Source organism: Bos javanicus, chromosome 20 (genome assembly GCF_032452875.1).
Source record: "Bos javanicus breed banteng chromosome 20, ARS-OSU_banteng_1.0, whole genome shotgun sequence".
NCBI classification, from domain to species: Eukaryota; Metazoa; Chordata; class Mammalia; order Artiodactyla; family Bovidae; genus Bos; species Bos javanicus.
The window spans coordinates 31,383,555-31,404,352 of record NC_083887.1 but is presented as its reverse complement, the minus strand read 5'-3'; the positions used below and the strand labels follow the sequence as shown (position 1 = coordinate 31,404,352).

Here is a 20,798-nt window from a genome sequence, read left to right as displayed (position 1 = left end):
CTTGAAATAATAATGCTACCATTTATTAAGCATTTATTGAGGGGGTTCTGACATTTGGGCCCCAACTACTTAGAGACTGTGATGAAAGGAGTAGACAAATACACTGTTGATGAGGGAGCTTCCTGCCAATCATCCAAGCCCCTGGGACTCCAGGTTAAGAAAACCTAGTTCATTGTCTACCAGAAACTTTGTCTCATTAATTTTCACAACTCCCGGATTACAGATGAGAGAACAGATGAAGGTACATAAAACCAGAGTGTCATGTAATTAGTAAGGAACAGAGCTAAGAGGCAGGGTGTAGATTTATGAGTCAAAACTCCAAACTTTTAGCCACTGCCGGTACTTCTTAAAGTATATAACAAGGACCTCCTGTTTTAGAGTCAGTTCTTCTATTAATAATTAGTTGTTTTTAAGAATGTACTTGGCTACTGCTAACGCAAGGGAGTTGTTTTAATACACTAAAGGAGTTTAGTTTAATACACTAAATTTTAATGAGCTCTCCAATAACCTGAAACTATATTGTCTTTATAGTTTTTACAGTTTCATCAATTCTTTTGGAAAATAATATTTTTCTGACATTAAAAATTTTTTCTGACATATACTCCCATTGTAGAAAATGCAAACAACACTGGAAAGTATTAACATTGTTTAGATCACCTGAGGTTCCACAAGACAATGAAAAAGTATTTCTAATGTCTGGTATATTTCCTTCCAGTTACACATATCACAAATTTGTATCATTCTGTTTTGTAACTTTTGCTTTCTCTTAACATGTTGAAAGTATTTCCCCATACTGTTCAAAACAAAAATGTTAACTTTTCTATATACTGTTACATTGTAATTAGCCTATTGTTGAATGACCCTGTCTAGGAGAAAAACATTTTTTTCAAGTGAAGGAAATTCAGTGTGAGGTCAGTCCTGTATGGCTGAGTATCCCAGGACCCCCAAGGGAAAGGAAGGCATGAAGGAAGAGTTTATATTTTGAAATGGAGCAGGCCCTAGGAGTCTGTCTGCAAGAGGAATGCGGGTGACTCCTGGAAAAAAGTCTGGCTACTGGACTTTAGAAGTGGTTTCTGAAGCTGAGTTTTAAGTTTTCCTTTTCTACGGTAGCCTAAAGTTTTCGGTAACCTCTTAATTCTCTAGAATCCAGGATTGGCTTTGCCAAGCGTTGCTTTACAGGGGCACCATGGGATGACCTATGTCAGAGTATGTGTCACCTGGGAAGTTGAGGCTCTTGGTTTCTGGGCTGTTTCTTTATGAATTCTTGTTCTGTGGATTTTCATGTTGTAGAATTCAAGGAGTCTTTTGTATTTAAAATATGCAATGACTTATCCTGTATTTCATTGTTTTAGAAAGACTGATGGCACGTACTATTTTAAGATTACTCCTTTAAAAAAAAAAGTCCTTTTGTCTTTGAGAAGAAGGCCTCCCTTTAAAGACACACTTTTCTCACAGAGAACCTTTATAACCACTCTTATAAAACAAGAAAGCACTTTTCCCAGGTTCTCTTGGTTTTCCTGCCAATCCCAGTGGTCAGTGTGTGGAGCTGTCCAAGGTTTTATTTCTTGCCCTTCCTGTTCTGGCCCCTTTAATCATCATACAAAGAGGCAGCACAGGCTGCTGAGGACGAGCACCAGACCTGAGTCAGACCCTCGGGTCTGAGTCCGGGCATCAGTACTGGACAACTGTGTGACCTTGAGCAAGTCAAGTAAATTTCTGGGCCTCAGTTCCCTCATCTGTCAAAACAGGGGTGGTAATCAGAGCACCTAACTGAAAAGGCTATTGTGAGGATTTAATCAGTCATTCTGTCAAAGTATTTATAACAGTTACTGGCAAGTAGCAAAATAAGGAATCTTTGGATTCCCTAATTTCTACCATAAAAGGGCTTTAAACTCAGTTTATTTTTCCCCTTAGCTCTTTCGCTTTTGTAAATACACCCTAGCAATTATGGAGGATCCAGCCACATGAGGAGGCGGAAAGATTGTTCACAGAACTGTGACTTAGGGCCCCCAGTCACGGCTTTGCCATTAACCAGCCCTGTGGCCCTTGTTAACTGACTTCTCCGACTTCAATTTCTTCCTCTGTAAAATGATGGACGTGAACTTCAATAAATCATCTTTATTTTTTAGTATTCGGTGAATCGCATTCTCTCCTTGCTTGTAAACTGGAAAAACATTTGGCACCCACCCTGAGCCGGAGAGTCATAGCTGGGGAGTACACAGGACATTGGGGATCCACTGCCCAAGGGGCACCCAAGGAACCAGGCCTAATCCGGGCTGAGCGTGGCGTTAGCACTTCTTTCTGCAAACCCTAAACGCTCCCAGACTCACCTGAAGGAGCTGTCACGGTGGTTTGCTAGAAAACCCCGTTCTGTTAGGAAGATTACCGGGTCTCCCAAGGACACGGAAACCCTTTTTATCAAGAGGCTGGAGCGACTCAGCACGCAGCGGGAGTTGATGGGAGCCGTGTCGCCTCTTGCCATCCACGCTCCAGGAGCGCTCCTTTTTGCGGCAGGGCTAACCCCCCCTGCTCCAGTGTATACGTTGGGTGTCCCCGCGCCGCGCGCCCCCAACCCCTCCCCCCCCCCGCCCACCTCCTTTCAGCCCCTCCTTCCCGGCTGCCATAGAAACCTGCCTACAAGGTCCAGGCCCTCGTCCGGGTGCCCCTCCGGCCTCCCCTTCCCCGCCTCCCCCGGGCCAGCCCCCAGCTCCGGATTGGTCCTTCGGGAAACGCTGCGGGGCGCCTGAGTCCCTTCTGCGGAGCCCGGGCCGGGCCGGTGGGCGGGGTCTGCCACTGCCGCCCCTGACAGCTCCCGAGCCTTCGGCGCGGCCACTGCGCTCGGACACCCACGCACCGCCCGCGCCCGAGCCCACCACCCAAAGAGCCCGGCCAGGCGCCGCGCAGCCGAGCCCGCGAGCGGAGCTCGCCACCAAGGTAAGCGAAGGCCGCGGGGCTCGCAGCCGGCACCCCACCCGGCCGCCCCTTCCTCCGCCAGCCTGCCGACTTGGGTGCTGAGCAGGGACGCCTCTCCTCCCCGGAACCCCAGGGCAAAGAGAGACCCAACTCCCGGCGAGGGTGGGCGAATTGGGGTCAGGAGAGGATTAGCGCTCTTTAGGGGCGCCCCCTCCGAGGCCCATCGCGCCTGGGAGGCGAGAGCGTTGGAGGCGGAGGCCGGGGTGCGCCGGCGCGAGCAGCCTGCCGGTGCCCGAGGGCGTGAGCCCGGGGTGTGCTCGCCTGTGTCCCCGGGTCCCAGCTGGGTGCGGACATCCAGGTCTGTGCGCGCACCCCCAGCTTCACCCCGCGCACCCCAGCTGCGCGCCACCGGTGCCCCCGGGCGCGAGCCCGGAGCAGCAGAGTTTGAATCCAGTGCCGGGGACCTGCGTGACCCCGGCGGGCAGTGGGCAGTGAAGGGCACTGACAGGGAACGGCGGTGGTCCAGAGGAGTGGACCCTCCATCCCACCCCACGCCACGACGCGCCCTAAAGAAAGACGCTCCTTTGGAAAGACTGTACAAGTAAAGAAGAGCCTGTCTCTTCTTCCCTGAGGTCCCTTCAGGAATATTAGGAGCCCGAGGATTCGGCGACACGACTTGGAAAGGATCGCAACAGGGCTTTTAAAATGCCGTTTCCGATCAGCTCTGTGTGCCTGACCCAGGATCTGTGCAGATGGAGAGGTCAAGGCACCCGATAAAGGTGCTCTTAGCCCCAGTAAGGGCAGCGGAGATGTAGCCATCTGCACTTTTTTCTTCCCGGCTCTCCCCCTCCTCCTCCGTCCCTTCCCGGCTCTTCTCCCCACCCCCTCCCGATTTTCGTCCTCCCGACTTTATTAGACAAGAGGGCTCTCAGTTAGACCCACCCTCCCCCACCCCCTTCCTCACTCCGTTTCAAACCCAGAGCGAAGGAACCACATTTTAAGCTCTCACCCGTGCAATTCAGACAAGTTTGGAAGTTAAACAAATCGCCTTTGCACTCGAGGCCGCGGGAATCCAGAAGGGAAACAAACAAAACCAGACCGAAGGATCGATTCCAAGGTTAAGTCAAGATTGCAAAGGGGACTCTAAAACAAGTATTTGTTTATGGCAATATGATTTTTTTTAATGTTTGTAAATATGTATCACTCAAGCTTGCATCATCAGTATTCAATGTGATTCACAGAAGAGCTTCAAAAGATGGTTTCTGTTAGTGTTGCAAAAGCACTTCTAATTTTGGTTGCCATGGTAACTGGAGAAGTCGCCCGGCACTGTTGAGAGGCTGCCTGGATGGAATCGGGAACCGTTCTTGAGGAGACCTCCCCAAACCCCTCATGTTACCATGGTAATAATAATTGAGCCTAGAAGATACTTGTTTCTTTAGGGTACTGAAGGCCCGAGGCATGTTGTTGTTTAATTTTACCTTTGCAGAGTTTGCAGTTTGTGAAAAAGATCTTCCCTCGCAGACAACTGAGAGTAAACAGTGCCCTCAGCCAATTGGTCCTGCGGGCCCAGCTCTCTTCCCACAGTTCAGCTGCCCTAAGAAAGGGAGACCGAGAACAGTGTTTGATGCGAAAGGAATCCTGGCCTGTGACCAGATCTCTCTCCCCATTTAGCATGAAATTTGGACTCCTAATTAGCTTTCTAATTAGGAGGTGGAGGAATGCGAGAGGAAAGGCCAGAAAGAGGCTAATAGGGAAAAAGTCCAACTCTCCACGGACTGGTGCTTTGTATGCTGTTGAATTTGCCTAGTAAAGCCCTCATAGGTTTATTTTTGGCTTGACCACTGTTAAGTGGTAAGCCTGGAAAAACCTTCAGAGAGGTCTCCTTCTGTGCTAGGGGAAAACGTGGATTGATATTTAGTTTGAGGTGTGTGCTCTCTTCTAATAACAACTGCATTTAGAATAAAGGCAGTTTTGTATAAAACCTAAATTTTCCAGTAATAACTACAGATAGGCCATAGAGCCCTTTATGCTGTGGGTTTGGCCTTAGATTTTCAGTTTAAAAGGTTTAATTTGAGCAGAGTAATGGTCCCATTCAAATACTTTTATTAGTACATGTTCATGTCTTTAAAGGACCCTAATTCTTTACACATTCACAAGTCTTAAGCATTGAAACCTATAAATTAAATTTACATATTGATAGCATATGATTGGAAATTTTGAAAGCCAGTCCTTAGACTTACAGTTTTGTTTTTTTTTTTTAAAGAACATGGAGCTTCCCTGGTGGTCCAGTGGCTAAGACTCTGTAAAGCAGGGATCTGGGGTTTGATCCCTGGTCAGGGAACTAGATCCCACATGTCCCAACTAAGAGCCCATGCAGCCAAATAAATATTAAAAAAATTTTTTAATTAAAAAAAAACCTTGTTTTAATAGGTTAGTGTTTTCAGCCAAATAGTTCCATTTTGAGAAACTTAAAAATTAAAATATAATGTGAAAATCCAACTGCATTCTTTGAATCTCATTATAGTATTACTCTAAGGACTAAAGACTCTTAATTCATTTGCTAATTTTCTTTCAGTTGTTGAAATGACAACTAAAATTAGTTTATAAAATGAGTCTCATTCTATGTTTTCACTTTCCATGGTCATTGTAGAAAAAGTTCTCTAGAATTGAAGTTATAAATTTCAAGAAAAGAAGAAAATAGTCAAAGTTCTTAGGATGACAGTGTCTACAACTTGAATTAAGCAGATCACAGTTCTTAAATTACTTTTTCTCAAGAACTTCAAAGATAGCTCAATCATTGTCATATAGCATCCTGAGGAATATTAACCAGTTTTATGGATAGGCAAATTGTGTTCAAAAAACTCAAGTCATTTCAGGTACCTACTTGGAAAATTAAGAAATGAAACCTAAAACCACCTGGCATGTCTAGGAATATGAGTACCAGGTAGGACTCAGAGAAAATCTAGGTGAGAAGAGAGATAAGGTACAGAGGCAGGAAGAATTTGGGATTAAGAGAAAAATAAAACAGTAGGCGAAAAAGAGTCTTAAATGAGAAGAAAACTCACAGATTAAAGGGAAGGGAGTAAAAAGAAAAAAAAAAAACAGTGTAATGGGAGTTATACAGAAAAACAAAAAAACACAAGTTGGGGAACAGGAAGCTAAAACAAACTCTATTCTTTGCCTTTCACGGAGAACGGAGAACCTGATGCTTTTCAAGAAAGCTCTGGCTGTCCTATTTAGCCAAATTCTCCAATTTAGAGGCTCTCTGGTAGGACTGAAAGTGGACCAAAATTCACTTCCGGTGGTATGGACTTCCCATCTTCTGGCTAGACTCCTTCTTCTCAACCCTTCAGCCACCAAGAAAGCTTTCTACTCTGCGTTGGCTGGATCATTTAGTTGAGTCATTCTTAACTATAAGTTGCAAGCTTCACTTTTAAAAACTGCTCCAGTTGTTATCAGCCGAGTGCATTCATCTATAATTTTATGGATTAAAGCATGTTAAAAGATTCTAACAAAAAACAGTCCCTCTCTTGGGTTACGATTGCTCTGCTCTTTCTTAGCTGTTTGATCACATCCTTCCCTAGTTGGAAATAATTCTCTTATGTGGCTGGTCCTTGAGTTATCAATTTTAGACAGAATCTGTACACTTTCTTTTATTACAGGGGAGGATATAACTCTCTTACTCCTCCCCTCCAACTTCCCCTTCCTCCCTTTTTGCAACACAGTTGGTGGGAAAAAATCAGCCAGAGCACCCTTAGTATAATCCTTTATTTGCAAATGCCAGGCAGGGGAATGCTCCAGAGAGGGAAGGAGGACTGGATGTTTCCTAGGACTCCAGCCAGAGCAGCCAAAGTTCAGTTAATTTCAGAAATAGTTAGGGAGTTTGGGATCAACATGTACACACTGCTATATTTGAAATGGATAACCAACAAGGACCTACTGTATAGCGCAGGGAACTCTACTCAGTGTTATGTGGCAGCCTGGATGGGAGGTGAGTTTAGGGGAGAATGAATAGATGTATGTGTATGGCTGAGTCCCTTTGCTCTTCACCTGAAACTATCACTGTTAACTGGCTGTACTCCAATATAAAATTAAAAAGTTAAAAAAAAATGAAAGGAAATAATTGGTCAAGGATAGAAAATGGAGGAATTGCTCTTTCAAATTGGTAGCCATTATTTGAGTTAAATGGATTTTCTGCAGCGGAGTGGGAAGGAAGAGTCGGGGCCTAATATCTTGTGCTGGGATGGTGAGAAGGGAGGGTGCAGGAGGAAAGACCTTGCACACGTCTCCGTGCAAAGTTCTGCCCTATTAGTGCTTCTCACAAGAGACATCACAATGTTAATTATATCAACATTGCATCTGCATGATAATGACTGTGTAATTATTTTTCACTGGAGCCGGGTTGTGGACTGTGGATGTATTTCTTTTTCTGTACAACTCTTGGGGAAAATAGTTTTTCGTTTGTTTGCTTTTTAGAGTCTATCACCATTTATTCTAGTGGCTCTTTAAAATGCCTCTCCTTGGTTTTTTTTCACACAATGAAATACATCTGCCAATCCTCTTCCTTCTGGGCCCCACCCCAGCCCTCTGAACGGACCCCCCAGTTCTCCAGTCTGAACAGTTTTCTGATGGCCGGGACATATAGGGGCCTTCTGAGACTTCTCTTCACCCCACTTCTATGTTGAGTCCCTGTTCTCTTGTCTCCTTCTTTCTTGGTTTATGCTTTTCATTTTCTAAAGCATCTGTTTTGCTATAAATAGCTTCTTAAAGGGGAGTATAGGAAGTAAATTTGGGGGACTTTGCATGTCTAGAAAAGTCCGTTTCACTCTCACACTTAATTGATGGTTTGTCTGTGTATAGGATTCTCGGCTGGAAATTCATTCCCGCAAATTTCCGAAGGCACTGATTTATTCTTTTCCAGCTTCCAGTGTTTCTGAAAGTTCAGTGCCATCATGGTGCTAGATTCTTGGCATGAGATCTATTTTTTCTGTCTGGAACCTTGTGGGATTCTCTCATTTTTTAAATGAAATTTCATTGAGCATAGATTCACTTTCTCTGCGTTATGTTCGTCTACCTGGTGGAGCCAGGAAACACATCCTGCACTTTCAGGGAAGTAATGATGTAGACATACTTGGAAATTACTCCATTTTATTGGTTTCTTTTCCTTATCATGTGTTGACTATTGTTAATTGTATCAACTCAGGATTTTTAGCTTTATATACATTGGTTGCTGTCCTTTGGAATCATGCATGCTGCCAGACCAGCTTCTCTGTTCTCACCACTTTTTGTCTTTCAGAAACTGATCTCTAGTGTCAATCACATAGAATCATATCCTTAACTTTACTAATAATTTTGGTGCTTTTTGGGCATTTGCTTTGTGTACATATTGGTTTAAAGATGTTAATCTAAGCACAAAGACAGCAAATTTGTTATAGGATGTGAAGGCCAAGTCTAAAATGCTGGTACAGCTTTCAAACGTTTCATGTAAATTATTGGTAATTTGCAGAGTAGGTATCTCTCTCGAATGTAGACTTGCATGCCTTCACATTTTACAGTGGAGGAAACCAATCCAGAGATGTTTAGCATGGAGTCATTTCTCCTGACTCATTACTTGTTCTTTCACCCTGTCTCCTCCCTCTCCTTGGTTACTTTGTCTTATATTTCTTTTTGTTTTCATTTCTTAATCTTTTTAAAAAATAATAATTAATTGATTTTTGGCTGTGCTGGGTCTTTGTTGCTGCGTGGGCTTTTCTCTGGTTGCGGCCAGTGGGGGCTCATTTCCCTAGTTCTCTAGTGCAGCTGTCTAGTTGCTGTGTGGGGCTTCTCATTGTGGTGGTTTGTCTTGTTGAGCATGGGCTCCAGGTGTGCGGGCTTTAGTACTTGCGGCACATGGGCTCAATAGTTGCAGCTCCCCAGCTCTAGAGCCCAGGCTCGATAGTTGTGGCAGTCAGGCTTGGTTACTCCATAGCGTGTGGGGTCATCCCAGACCAGGGATTGAACCCATGTCTCCTGCATTGGCAGGTGGATCCTTTACTGCTGAGCCACCAGGGAGGCCCTCTATTTCTTAATATTATTTTCTTTAGCTTTAAGGAAACATAATTCCTTACTATAAGACATTATAAAATATGTATTCAAAAGCAGCACATATTACAGAAGCAGCAAGTAATAGCGGTTAAGTCTAATTCTGGAACCAGCCTACTGGGTTTGAATCCTGTCTCTGTGACTTACTGTGTGACCTTGGGTGCATTATTTGACTACTTTTTGCCTCAGTTTGGGGACCTATAGTAATGCACCGACCTTCTCACATAGTTGTGAGAATTAAATGAGTTGATTCATGTGAAGTTCTTAGAATGGTGCCTGGCATACAATAAATATCAATGTCATTAGTATTATTGTCAAAAGTACAGAAATAAATGTTAAAAGAAATAATCTATTATTCTGTCTCTACTACCATCAATAATTCCCACTAGAGAGATGACTGTGGTTAACATTTCAGAGGGTTGGTTGCTTTTTGGTAGTTAAAGCAAAAAAAAAAAAAAAAAAGGAATGTTGTAGGTACAATTTTATTGTTTATTTTTCCACTTTATAGTTTGAGCTTTTTTCCCATATCATTGATTATTCAGTATTCTTCTGGGTGGTATTGATATATTGGCTTCCTGTATTCATCCTAACATAGAGCCTTACAAATTAGGTTCTTCATAAGAACCACCTGACTGGGAAGCCAATTCTTCCTTCTGGACCCCTTCGGGTTTAGAACAGGTGTAGAGAGGGGTCTTCCCATCATGAATTTGAGAAGACCCTGTTATAATGAAGACAGGCCTTCTCTTTCTCTACACAATGAAAGTATTCTGGAGATGGCACCTGAAGAGTGTGCATAAGAACAGAGTGATGGTGGGATTCGTATGAAAAGATTACGGGGGAGGAGGGGGAGGGCTGGGGGAGAACCAGATGGCAGTGGTGGGTGACACTCAGTGGGGCCATCACCCGTGGACGTGTGGGTCTCCCCACCCACACAGCAGAGACCACATGGAATGTGGATCTGATATTTTGAATTTTCCTTGGAACCTCAGCAATTCCATGAGGCTGGGAAGCCAATGAAAAGGCTTCTGTGTGCAGATACATCCTGAAAGCTGGAGCTGCTTTGATCTCCTGGGAGAGCTGACGTGACTTGGCCTCTTCCCAGGACATGACAGTCACCAGCCCGCTGCAGCCACACAGGACCTGTGTGGCCAGAAACAGCCAATCTAGCAATGTCTCCAGAATTTTGGAATTGAGCCTTGAGCAGCCCAGTGAAGATCCATACCTCTTGAGAGCGCTCCATTAAACCCTGAGACAAATGGATGTTAGTGGGTTTGTGTTCTGTCATGTCACAGGTACTACAGAGTTACTATCTTCCCAGGAGGAGGCAGAGAGGTTCTTCAGAGGATTGTGGGCTGGGTATCTGGCTTTGGGTGGAGAGAGATAGAAGGTGATACAGAAGGTGAGGAGGGAAGCTTCTGTCTTGCCTAAACTCAAGCTTCCTTAAGAGTCATCCTCTCTGTTTAGCACATCATATCCATGTGAGAACCAGTCTGTGTGCTTTGGTGACTACTCTTTGCCAAGAAAAGTAAAAAAGATTTACCAAAACCACAAAATGAGTGACATGGTTAATATCTGTAGGAAACGGGATGCAGTGAGTTTTAAAGGTTAGTATATTGCAGTGCAAAGTCAGTAGACTCTTGGTTTAAAGCTGTTTGTCTCGTTGCTGAAATGTTCAGTGAGAGTGGAAAATGGGTGACTTTTGGTTCAATGAGATTGTTTGGTTGAAAGTTGTCCATCAGAACAGAGACTAAAATTCAAATACAGACTATTACTCCCATTCTTGGGTAGTAAGATATGCTTTGATCATATTTAATTATGGGAAAAATTTAAAAACCTTTTAAAGTTCTCTGAACTTCTAGTTCAGACAAACATGTCTTGGACACAAGCAAACACCAGTTCTTGTAGCAGACAATGAGGTACAGATTTTCCCACCCTTCACATTGCCTCAAGTCCATTTACAAACAACAAAACATATTCACTTTCTATTGCCCTGACCTACATTTTCTTATTTTAGCACTTGCTGAATCACAGGGGCAGGTTCTTTCAGGCCAAATCTCCTTCAGGTTTTCCCTGAACATGGCGCATACCGCCTGTGCTCTCCGGGTCCCATCCTTCCTGAACAAATGTCTAGCCCAGTGCTTTGAACGTTGTATTTAGTTATCTATTTATGTATTCACCTTGCCCCCTAGCTGATGATTTAATCACATCCACGTGACTCTTGGGGAGGGACCTCATACCACTGGTTTAAAGTAGGCAGGCCCTTAAAAACAGTCTACTGAACTGGACACTTCAGTTCAATTACAGGATTGTTATTGGGGGAATATTCCCCAGTGGAGGAAGAGTGTAGCAACCTCACATTGCTTAGGTGAGAGCAAGAAAAGGGCTTCCCAGGTAGTGCTAGTGGGGAAGAACCCGCCTGCCAATGCAGGAAACATGGGTTGGATCCCTGGGTTGGGAAGGAAACGGCAACCCACTCCAGTATTCTTGCCTGGGAAATCCCCACGGACAGAGGAGCCTGGTGGGCTGCAGTCCATGGGATCGAGAAGAGTCAGACAGGACTGAGCACGAGTGAGAGTGTAAGGAAGTGGGGGAGAATGATCTCTTCTTCAACCTCACCCTTTCCTGCAGCATCTGTTCTGTGAGGGCACCCTGTGACACACACAGCTCCTGCTCACAAGACCAGGGAAGCCGGAGCACCTGTGGTTTGCACAGCTGAAGCACAGGCTCTGAGGTCAGAAAAGCCTGGACTCTGATGCTTATTGCCGGTATGACTTTAGAAAAGTTACCATGTTCTTTTGAAGTTCCTGAAAAATGAGGAAAACTGCAGGCACCTTTCAGGGCTGCTGTAAGGATGGAAGAAAGTATATACAGACGGCTTCTGACTTAGGATTTCTCGACTTTATGATGGTGTGGAAGTGACACACGTTCAGTAGAAACCAGACCTCCAGTTTTGAATTGTAATCTTTTCACAGGCCAGTGAAAAGATGCGCATACTCTCTCATGATGCCAGGCAGGGGCAGCAAGCTGCAGCTCCCAGGCAGGCACACAGTCACAAGGGCAAACCATTGCAATCCTTATAGCCATTCTCTGCACAGTCCACCTTCTGTTTTTCACTTTTGGTACAGTGACCAATCAGTTGCATAGGCTATTCAACACTTTATTATAAAATAGTCTTTGTATTAAGTGATCTTGCTGACTGTAGGTCCCCAGTGGTGTTAGTAGTAAGGAACCTGCCTGCCAGTGCAGGAGATGTAAGAGACGACAGTTCGATCCCTGGATCAGGAAGAACCCCTGGAGGAGGGCATGGCAACCCACTCCAATATTCTTGCCTGGAGAATCCCATGGATAATGGAGCCTGGCAGGCGACAATCCATAGGGTTGCAGAGTTGGACACGACTACAGCAACTGAGCAGGTATGCACACAGGTTAATGTAAGTGATTAAAACATGTTTAAGGTAGGTGAGGCTAAGCTATTATTTCAGCTAAAAAAAGTTTATTTTTCTCGCAGAAGGGCAGTTCTAGATGGACGTATGGGTCTATTCAGGCTGTCATAACAAAATGCCATAGACGTGGGGACTTAAGTGCCAGAAATGAATTTTCTCATGGTTCTGGAGCCTGGAAGTCTGAGATCAAGGTGGCAGGCTGGTTGGGTTCTGCTGAAAGTGCCCTTCTTGGCTTCTTGCTGTGCCATCACATGGGAGGGAGGGAGAGAAAAAGGCAACACTCTCTGATCTCTTATTAGGACACTATACCCATCATGAGGGCCCCACCCTTATGACCTCATCTAAACCTAATTGTGGGCTTCCCAGGTGGCTCAGTGGTAAAGAATCTGCCTGCAGTGCAGAAGATGGGGGTTTGATCCCTGGGTGGGGAAGATCCCTGGAGAAGAGAATGGCAACCCATTCCAATATTCTTGCCTGGAGAATCCCATAGATGGAGAACCCCGGTGGGCTATGGTCCATGGGGCTACAGAAGAGTTGGACACAACTTGGAGACTAAACAACAACAGATGGTTGGATGGTATCACTGACTCAAGGGACACGAGTTTGAGCAAGCTCCCAGAGACGGCGAGGGACAGGGAACCTGGTGTGCTGCAGTCCATGGGGGCACAGAGTCAGACACAACTTAGCAACTGAAAAACAACTCCAGGGGATTTTCCCAGCCCAGGGATCGAACCCGCATCTCTTGCATCTCCTGCATTGGCAGGTGGACGCTTTACCGCTGAGCCAGCGGGGAAGCCCTCACCACTGACTGACAGGACAACCGTATGTCCCAGGTGGTCATGGGAAGCCCTGGTTTGCACCTCCTGTCCCAGAGTGGTTATTACTATCACCCCCTGCAACTCTCAAAAGTGTCTTGATTTGAATGACAAATTCTATGTCTCCCTACTTATTGAGCACTTGTTATTTATTATAGATTCTCATTAAACAGTAGTTATTAATAAGGGGGATAGACTACAACTATAGATAAATAACACTCCAAGATTTCACATAATCTTCTAACTGCAATTCACTGGTCTTATTGCTTTGACAGTCTGTGGCTGGCTGTTCTTCAACTCCACCCCTCCACTCCCATGTTTGTATGACTTCCTTTCTAAAAGGCATCCCTTATGTTTTGCAACTATACTTGACTATCACTTTGAATTTTGAAAGGAAAGACTTAGAATCGAGATAATTTACATGTTCAAACATCCCAACTAGTTTTTGATTAAGTTTTCCCTTGGGAAATATTATGTTACCAAGCAGATGAATATATTAGTATCCCAATATCACACTGCTACTTTAAGGAGTACCCATGTCATGAGATCAGATCAGTCGCTCAGTCGTGTCCGACTCTTTGCGACCCCATGAATCGCAGCACGCCAGGCCTCCCTGTCCATCACCAACTCCCGGAGTTCACTCAGACTCACGTCCATCGAGTCAGTGATGCCATCCAGCCATCTCATCCTCTGTCATCCCCTTCTCCTCCTGTCCCCAATCCCTCCCAGCATCAGTCTTTTCCAATGAGTCAACTCTTCGCATGAGGTGGCCAAAGTACTAGAGTTTCAGCTTTAGCATCATTCCTTCCAAAGAAATCCCAGGGTTGATCTCCTTCAGAATGGGCTGGTTGGATCTCCTTGCAGTCCAAGGGACTCTCAAGAGTCTTCTCCAACACCACAGTTCAAAAGCATCAATTCTTTGGCACTCAGTCTTCTTCACAGTCCAACTCTCACATCCATACATGACCACAGGAAAAACCATAGCCTTGACTAGATGAACCTTTGTTGGCAAAGTAATGTCTCTGCTTTTGAATATGCTATCTAGGTTGGTCATAACTTTCCTTCCAAGGAGTAAGCGTCTTTTAATTTCATGGCTGCAGTCACCATCTGTAGTGATTTTGGAGCCCAGAAAAATAAAGTCTGACACTGTTTCCACTGTTTCCCCATCTATTTCCCATGAAGTGATGGGACCTCATGCCATGATCTTTGTTTTCTGAATGTTGAGCTTTAAGCCAACTTTTTCACTCTCCACTTTCATTTTCATCAAGAGGCTTTTGAGTTCCTCTTCACTTTCTGCCATAAGGGTGGTGTCATCTGCATATCTGAGGTTATTGATATTTCTCCCGGCAATCTTGATTCCAGCTTGTGTTTCTTCCAGTCCAGCGTTTCTTATGACATACTCTGCATATAAGTTAAATAAACAAGGTGACAATATACAGCCTTGAAGTACTCCTTTTCCTATTTGGAACCAGTCTGTTGTTCCATGTCCAGTTCTAACTGTTGCTTCCTGACCTGCATACAGATTTCTCAAGAGGCAGATCAGGTGGTCTGGTATTCCCATCTCTTTCAGAATTTTCCACAGTTGATTGTGATCCACACAGTCAAAGGCTTTGGCATAGTCAGTAAAGCAGCAATAGATGCCTTTCTGGAACTCTCTTGCTTTTTCCATGATCCAGCAGATGTTGGCACTTTGATCTCTGGTTCCTCTGCCTTTTCTAAAACCAGCTTGAACATCAGGAAGTTCACGGTTCACATATTGCTGAAGCCAGGCTTGGAGAATTTTGAGCATTACTTTACTAGCATGTGAGATGAGTGCAGTTGTGCAGTAGTTTGAGCATTCTTTGGCATCGTCCTTCTTTGGGATTGGAATGAAAACTGACTTTTTCCAGTCCTGTGGCCACTGCTGAGTTTTCCAAATTTGCTGGCATATTGAGTGCAGCACTTTCACAGCATCATCTTTCAGGATTTGGAATAGCTCCACTGGAATTCCATCACCTCCACTGGCTTTGTTCGTAGTGACGCTTTCTAAGGCCCACCTGACTTCACATTCCAGGAGGTCTGGCTCTGGGTCAGTTAAGTTACCTATGGAAATGGTAACGCTGGACTGATGTCTTCAAGGCACCAAGGACTCCTATTCCTGACCCACTCCATGCTGCCGTCCCTCACCACCCGTAATGTGGTTTGGAATTATTTTTAGGAATTTTTCTTCCCTGGAGAAGATAACTCCCTAGAGAGTTATCATCTCTACCTTCTCTGCTAACTTCTCTTCCCCATTCATGAAAACTCATTTATTTTTATGAAATCTTCCTCAGGTGAGATTTTTGTTTCCTCAGCTTTTTACTTATCAGAAGATAGTATCATCTGCTGAGTACTTCCTAATTGAGCAAACTGATGGAAATACTGAGAAAGATTCCTCCCCATTTCATGCCCAGGACAACTCATTGCCTTTTTGGAAAGTTGCATAAAACTCGGCACTTCTGTGGCTGTTCTGAATGACTCATATGTAACAGTTTTGCAGATACCTCTTTTAGAAGGTACAAAAGATGTTTGCTCACCTGAAATTTGGAGATGAGAGCAAATGTACCAATTTACAGCATGAAAATGAAACAAGTGTGTTTGTATGTATGTGTTACCGAATACGATTCAATATACCATTTTAAGCATACTCATACAGAAAACCAAAAAATTGAACTTTGCTAAGGAAATTTATGACCAACCTAGATAGCATATTCAAAAGCAGAGACATTACTTTGCCAACAAAGGTCTGTCTAGTCAAGGCTCTGTGGTCATGTATGGATGTGAGAGTTGGACTATAAAGAAAGCTGAGCGCCGAAGAATTGATGCTTTTGAACTGTGGTGTTGGAGAAGACTCTCAAGAGTCCTTGGACTGCAAGGAGATCCAACCAGTCCATCCTAAAGGAGATCAGCCCTGGGATTTCTTTGGAAGGAATGATGCTAAAGCTGAAACTCCAGTACTTTGGCCACCTCATGCGAAGAGTTGACTGATTGGAAAAGACTCTGATGCTGGCAGGGATTGGGGGCAGGAGGAGAAGGGGACGACAGAGGATGAGATGGCTAGATGGCATCACTGACTTGATGGACATGAGTTTGGGTGAACTCCGGGAGTTGGTGATGGACAGGGAGGCCTAGCGTGCTGCATTTCATGGGGTCGCAAAGAGTCGGACACGACTGAGCGACTGAACTGAACTGAACTTTATAGATTCATTTGGGGATGAGTGTACATGTTTTTGATAGTGAGTATTCTCTTATTAATGTGGTATTTTTTTCTCATTTGTTAGGTATTTTTTAATATTCTCCAATAAATTTCCATAATTTTCTTAATTTATGTCTCTCTAACCTCCTTTGTTAGATTGATTCTTAGGTATCTCACAAATTTTACTGCTACTCATATGAATGGAACATGTTTTATTATACTTCCTTGTTATTATAAGATCATTATTGGTGAATTCAAATGTTATTGAATTTGCAGCAATATTGTCTCCTGCAATGCTGTTAAACTTACTTATTAGTTTTAATAGTTTATGAATAGAGTCTCTAGGATTTTCAGTGTTTAAAATCTTTGTATAGAGAACAGGCTTGTGGACACAGTGGGGGAAGGAGAGGGTGGGACAAGTTGAGAGAGTAGCATGGAAAAAATTACATTACCGTATGTAAAGTAGATAGCCAGTGGAAATTTGCTGTAATATGCAGGGAACTCAAACTAACACTGTGACAACCTAGAAGGGTGGGATGGGGTGAGAAGTGGGAGGAGGGAGGTTCAAGAGGGAGGAGACATGTATGCCTATGGCTGATTCAAGTTGATGTAGGTCAGAAACCAACACGATATTGTAAAGCAATTATCCTCCAATTAAAAATAAATAAAAAATTTTAAAAAGAACAGCAAGAGAGAAAGTCTAAAAAGAAAAACCTTTGCAAATCAGAACAGTTTTGTTTATTTTAAGTATTTAGTTCTTGTCTTCTTTCATTGGCTAGATGCTTCAATAAATATTGAATAGAAGCAGTGTTAGATGGTTCAGATAGTAAAGCGTCTGCCTACAATGCAGGAGACCTGGGTTCGATCCCTGGGTCGGGAAGATTCCCTGGAGAAGGAAATGGCAACCCACTCCAGTACTCTTGCCCAGAAAATCCCATGGACAGAGGAGCCTAGTGCAAGCTACTGCCCATGGGGTCGCAAAGAGTCGGACACGACTGAGTGACTTCACTTTTGCTTTCAGTGTTAGCAGGCAGTTTTGTCTTCTTTATGATTTTGTAGGGAATGCTTCTAATATTTCTTCATTTAAAAAGATGTTTGCTATAGGGTTTTGGTAGATAGCCTTTAACTTGGTTGAGCAAGTTCCCCTCCGTACCTAGTTTGCTAACAATTTTATTGATAATGAGTGTACATTTTTATAGAATGCTTTTTCTGCACCTGCTGAGATTTTTTTTTCTCCTTTAATTGATTCATATGTTAAATATACACATCTATAATTAAGCCATGCTCACATTCTTGGGGGAAGTTTTAGTCAATCACATTTTTATAAATACACTGCCAGATTTGATTTAGTACTGTGTGTTTTACAGTTTTGATATTTACGTTAGGGAGTGAAACTGGCTTGTAATTTTGCTTTTTTGTTCAGTCTGCTAAGCTTACAACAGATATTCTATTCCAAGATGGCCTGAGCTATGATCTAACTTAAAGTATAGCTTGTTTCTTCTCTGGTGTATACATATACAGCAAATATTGCTGTGCATTCTTATTTATTTATAGCTGTCTTTGAGGCACTTCACTTGGACTTGTTCAGCAATAACAATAATCATTATGAATTATTGTTTGCTTTTTTTCTGGGTAGGTTGTCATCCAATAGCATAGGGCTATCTAGAGTTTCATCAGGTCAGTTTAGATCCTTATGTCGTTGGGAACAAAGGATACTTTCATTTGTGTTTGTACTGTCACTGATATTCATCAGGGTCAATGGTTTATTAAAAAGGAAAGCACTTTGAAGACTCTTCCTTAGGGAGGGAAGCTCAAGAGGGAGGAGATACATATATATAATTATGACTGATTTGCTTTGATATAGGGCAGAGACCACCACAACATTGTAAAGAAATCACCCTCCAATAAAAAGAAAGACTCTTCCTTTCTGATTCTCCTGCCTGCTTTTGCAGCTGTCTCTGGCCCAGACCCAAGCTTGGACCTCAGGGCAGTGGCCTGTTCCTCTGTAGTGACCCTGCTTGGAGGAATGGAATCAGGAGGGCCTGGGGCCCAGGCTGACCCTGACACTCACTTGCTCTCTGAGTTTGGACAAATTGCACAACCTGTGTGCGTGTGTGCTCAGTCGCTTAGTCATGTCCAACTCTTTTCGACCCCTTGGACTAGACTGCAGACTGCCAGGCTCCTCTGTCAGTTGAATTTTCCAGGCAAGAATACTGTAGTGGATGGCTATTTCCTCTTCCAGGGGATCTTCCTGACCCAGGGATCGAACCTGCTTCTCCTATGTCTTCTGCATCAGCAGGTGGATTCTTTACCACTGAGCCACCTGGGAAGTTCCACCCAACCTCTGTAAACCTTAAGTATTTCATCAGTGCAATGAGAATTTTAGTATCTGTCTTACGGTGTTAGTCATAATGACTAATCAATAATATAAGCGAAACAGTGTTGGTATATAATAAATGCTTAATAAAATTAGCTTTTAGTATACCTTCTCTGTTGTAGCAAATAAAATGCTAGTAAGACTGTGCTGACACCAACTAAAAGTATGACCGCTTCTAAACAACCTTCCAAAAGTACCATTAGTTTATGGTTTACGCTGCTGTGCTGCTAAGTCGCTTCAGTCGTGTCCAACTCTGTGCGACCCCATAGACGGCAGCCCACCAGGCTCCCCGTCCCTGGGATTCTCCAGGCAAGAACACTGGAGTGGGTTGCCATTTCCTTCTCCAATGCATGAAAGTGAAAAGTGAAAGTGAAGTTGCTCAGTCATATCCGATTCTTCCCGACCCCATGGACTGCAGCCTATCAGGCTCCTCTGTCCATGGGATTTCCCAGGCAAGAGTACTGGAGTGGGTTGCCATTGGTTTATAGGTTTATATTAAATACATCACCTTTTATATATATTATGTTTTAAGTCTTTATTTTTAAAGCAAATATTTATTTGGTGCCTACCACGTCCTAGGACTGGATGCTGGGGAATATTGAGGATACAAGGTAAACAAGCAGCAGAGGTCAGTCTAGAAAGGCCAAACATAATTAGAATATGAGCTGATAAGGGATCAGATATGAGATATCAAGATAGACTATCAGGATGGGATCTGAAAGTATCAAGAAATGAATTTCAGGGACTTCCCTGGTGGTCCAGTGGTTAAGAATCCACCTTCCAGTGCAGGGGACCCAGGTTCAATCGCTGGTGGGGAACTAAGATCCCATGTGCCAGTGGACAACTAAGCCCACACGCCACAGCTACCGAGCCAGCGCTTGCTCTTGAGTAACTAGGAACCAACACACGGGGACACATGTGCGCCCGTGGCGGCTTCATGGCGAGGTATGGCAGAAACCACCACAATATTGTCAAGGAGTTAGCCTCCAATTAAAATAAATTAATTAATTTTCAAAAAAGAACCAACACAGCCAAATAAGTAAATATTAGAATAATTATTTGGGCCTTCCTGGTGGTTCAGTTGGTAAAGAATCTGTCTGCAGTCCAGGAGGCCACCCGCAATATAGTAGACCTGGGTTTGATCCCTGAGAAGGGGAAAGATCCTCTTGAGAAGGAAAATTTGTAATAATATTAAATGAATATTTAAAAAAAATAAATGAATTTTAGAGGGCAGAACAGCTAGTTCTGTCTGGTCTAACACCGAAAAGGTGGTATTTCAGCAGGGTCCTGAAGACTGAGTGAGACAAGGAGCAAGTGTGCTCCAGTCAGGGCAGCTGGGTTCGTCAGGCTTCCTGGGCATGAAAGGATGTTTTCCGATAGGAAAGGTACAGATGTAGGAATAAAGTGCATGATAGATTCAGGTCTCAGAACTCCCTTCCGGGCTGCATAGTTAACTGTGAGTCTTCGGCCTTAGGGCGAGGGAGGAGGATTGCCTTGGAATGCTGGGAAAACACTGACCCTCCCGTGTCCCAGCGGTGGGATTTAATTCACTGCTAATTAGTGTTGGTGTTGGCTTCCCCAGGGAAGGGTAAACACAGAGAAGGCAAGGAGCAGGGAGAAGGGCAGAAGCAAGTGCATGGGTGTGTGTGTTTGCAGAACCATTTTGGAGGAACTGAGGAATGCAGAGAAGGTCTTGAAAATAGAGCAGGGATTAGTCCTCATGCTTTAAAAGACAACAAAATCTGCTGGAGGCTACTAACGAGTCACACTCTTAAAATAAAAATGAAGGGAGGTGGAGCCTTCTTGTTCTGTGATACTTTTTAACCTCGGTAGCCTTCCAAAGGGAAGCCATAATCAGGCTGTTTTTATTGTCTGTGGGCAGGAGCAAGCCTTGGTCTGTAAACACTGGATCCTTCCAATTCAAATAGCCTTCTATGGAATGTCTACCCACATTT

The 20,798-nt window shown here is 43.8% G+C and overlaps 1 protein-coding gene across 1 annotated transcript in view; it reads left to right on the top strand.

The window, feature by feature from the left end:
• The first annotated feature begins 2,797 nt into the window (after positions 1 to 2,797).
• The window catches only part of NIM1K (NIM1 serine/threonine protein kinase), an 81,624-nt gene continuing 63,623 nt past the window's right edge, over positions 2,798 to 20,798 (top strand). The window contains exon 1 of the mRNA XM_061393610.1: positions 2,798 to 2,934. The gene's annotated coding sequence lies outside the window, so the exon portion shown is untranslated. The remainder of the gene's footprint in view (positions 2,935 to 20,798) is intronic.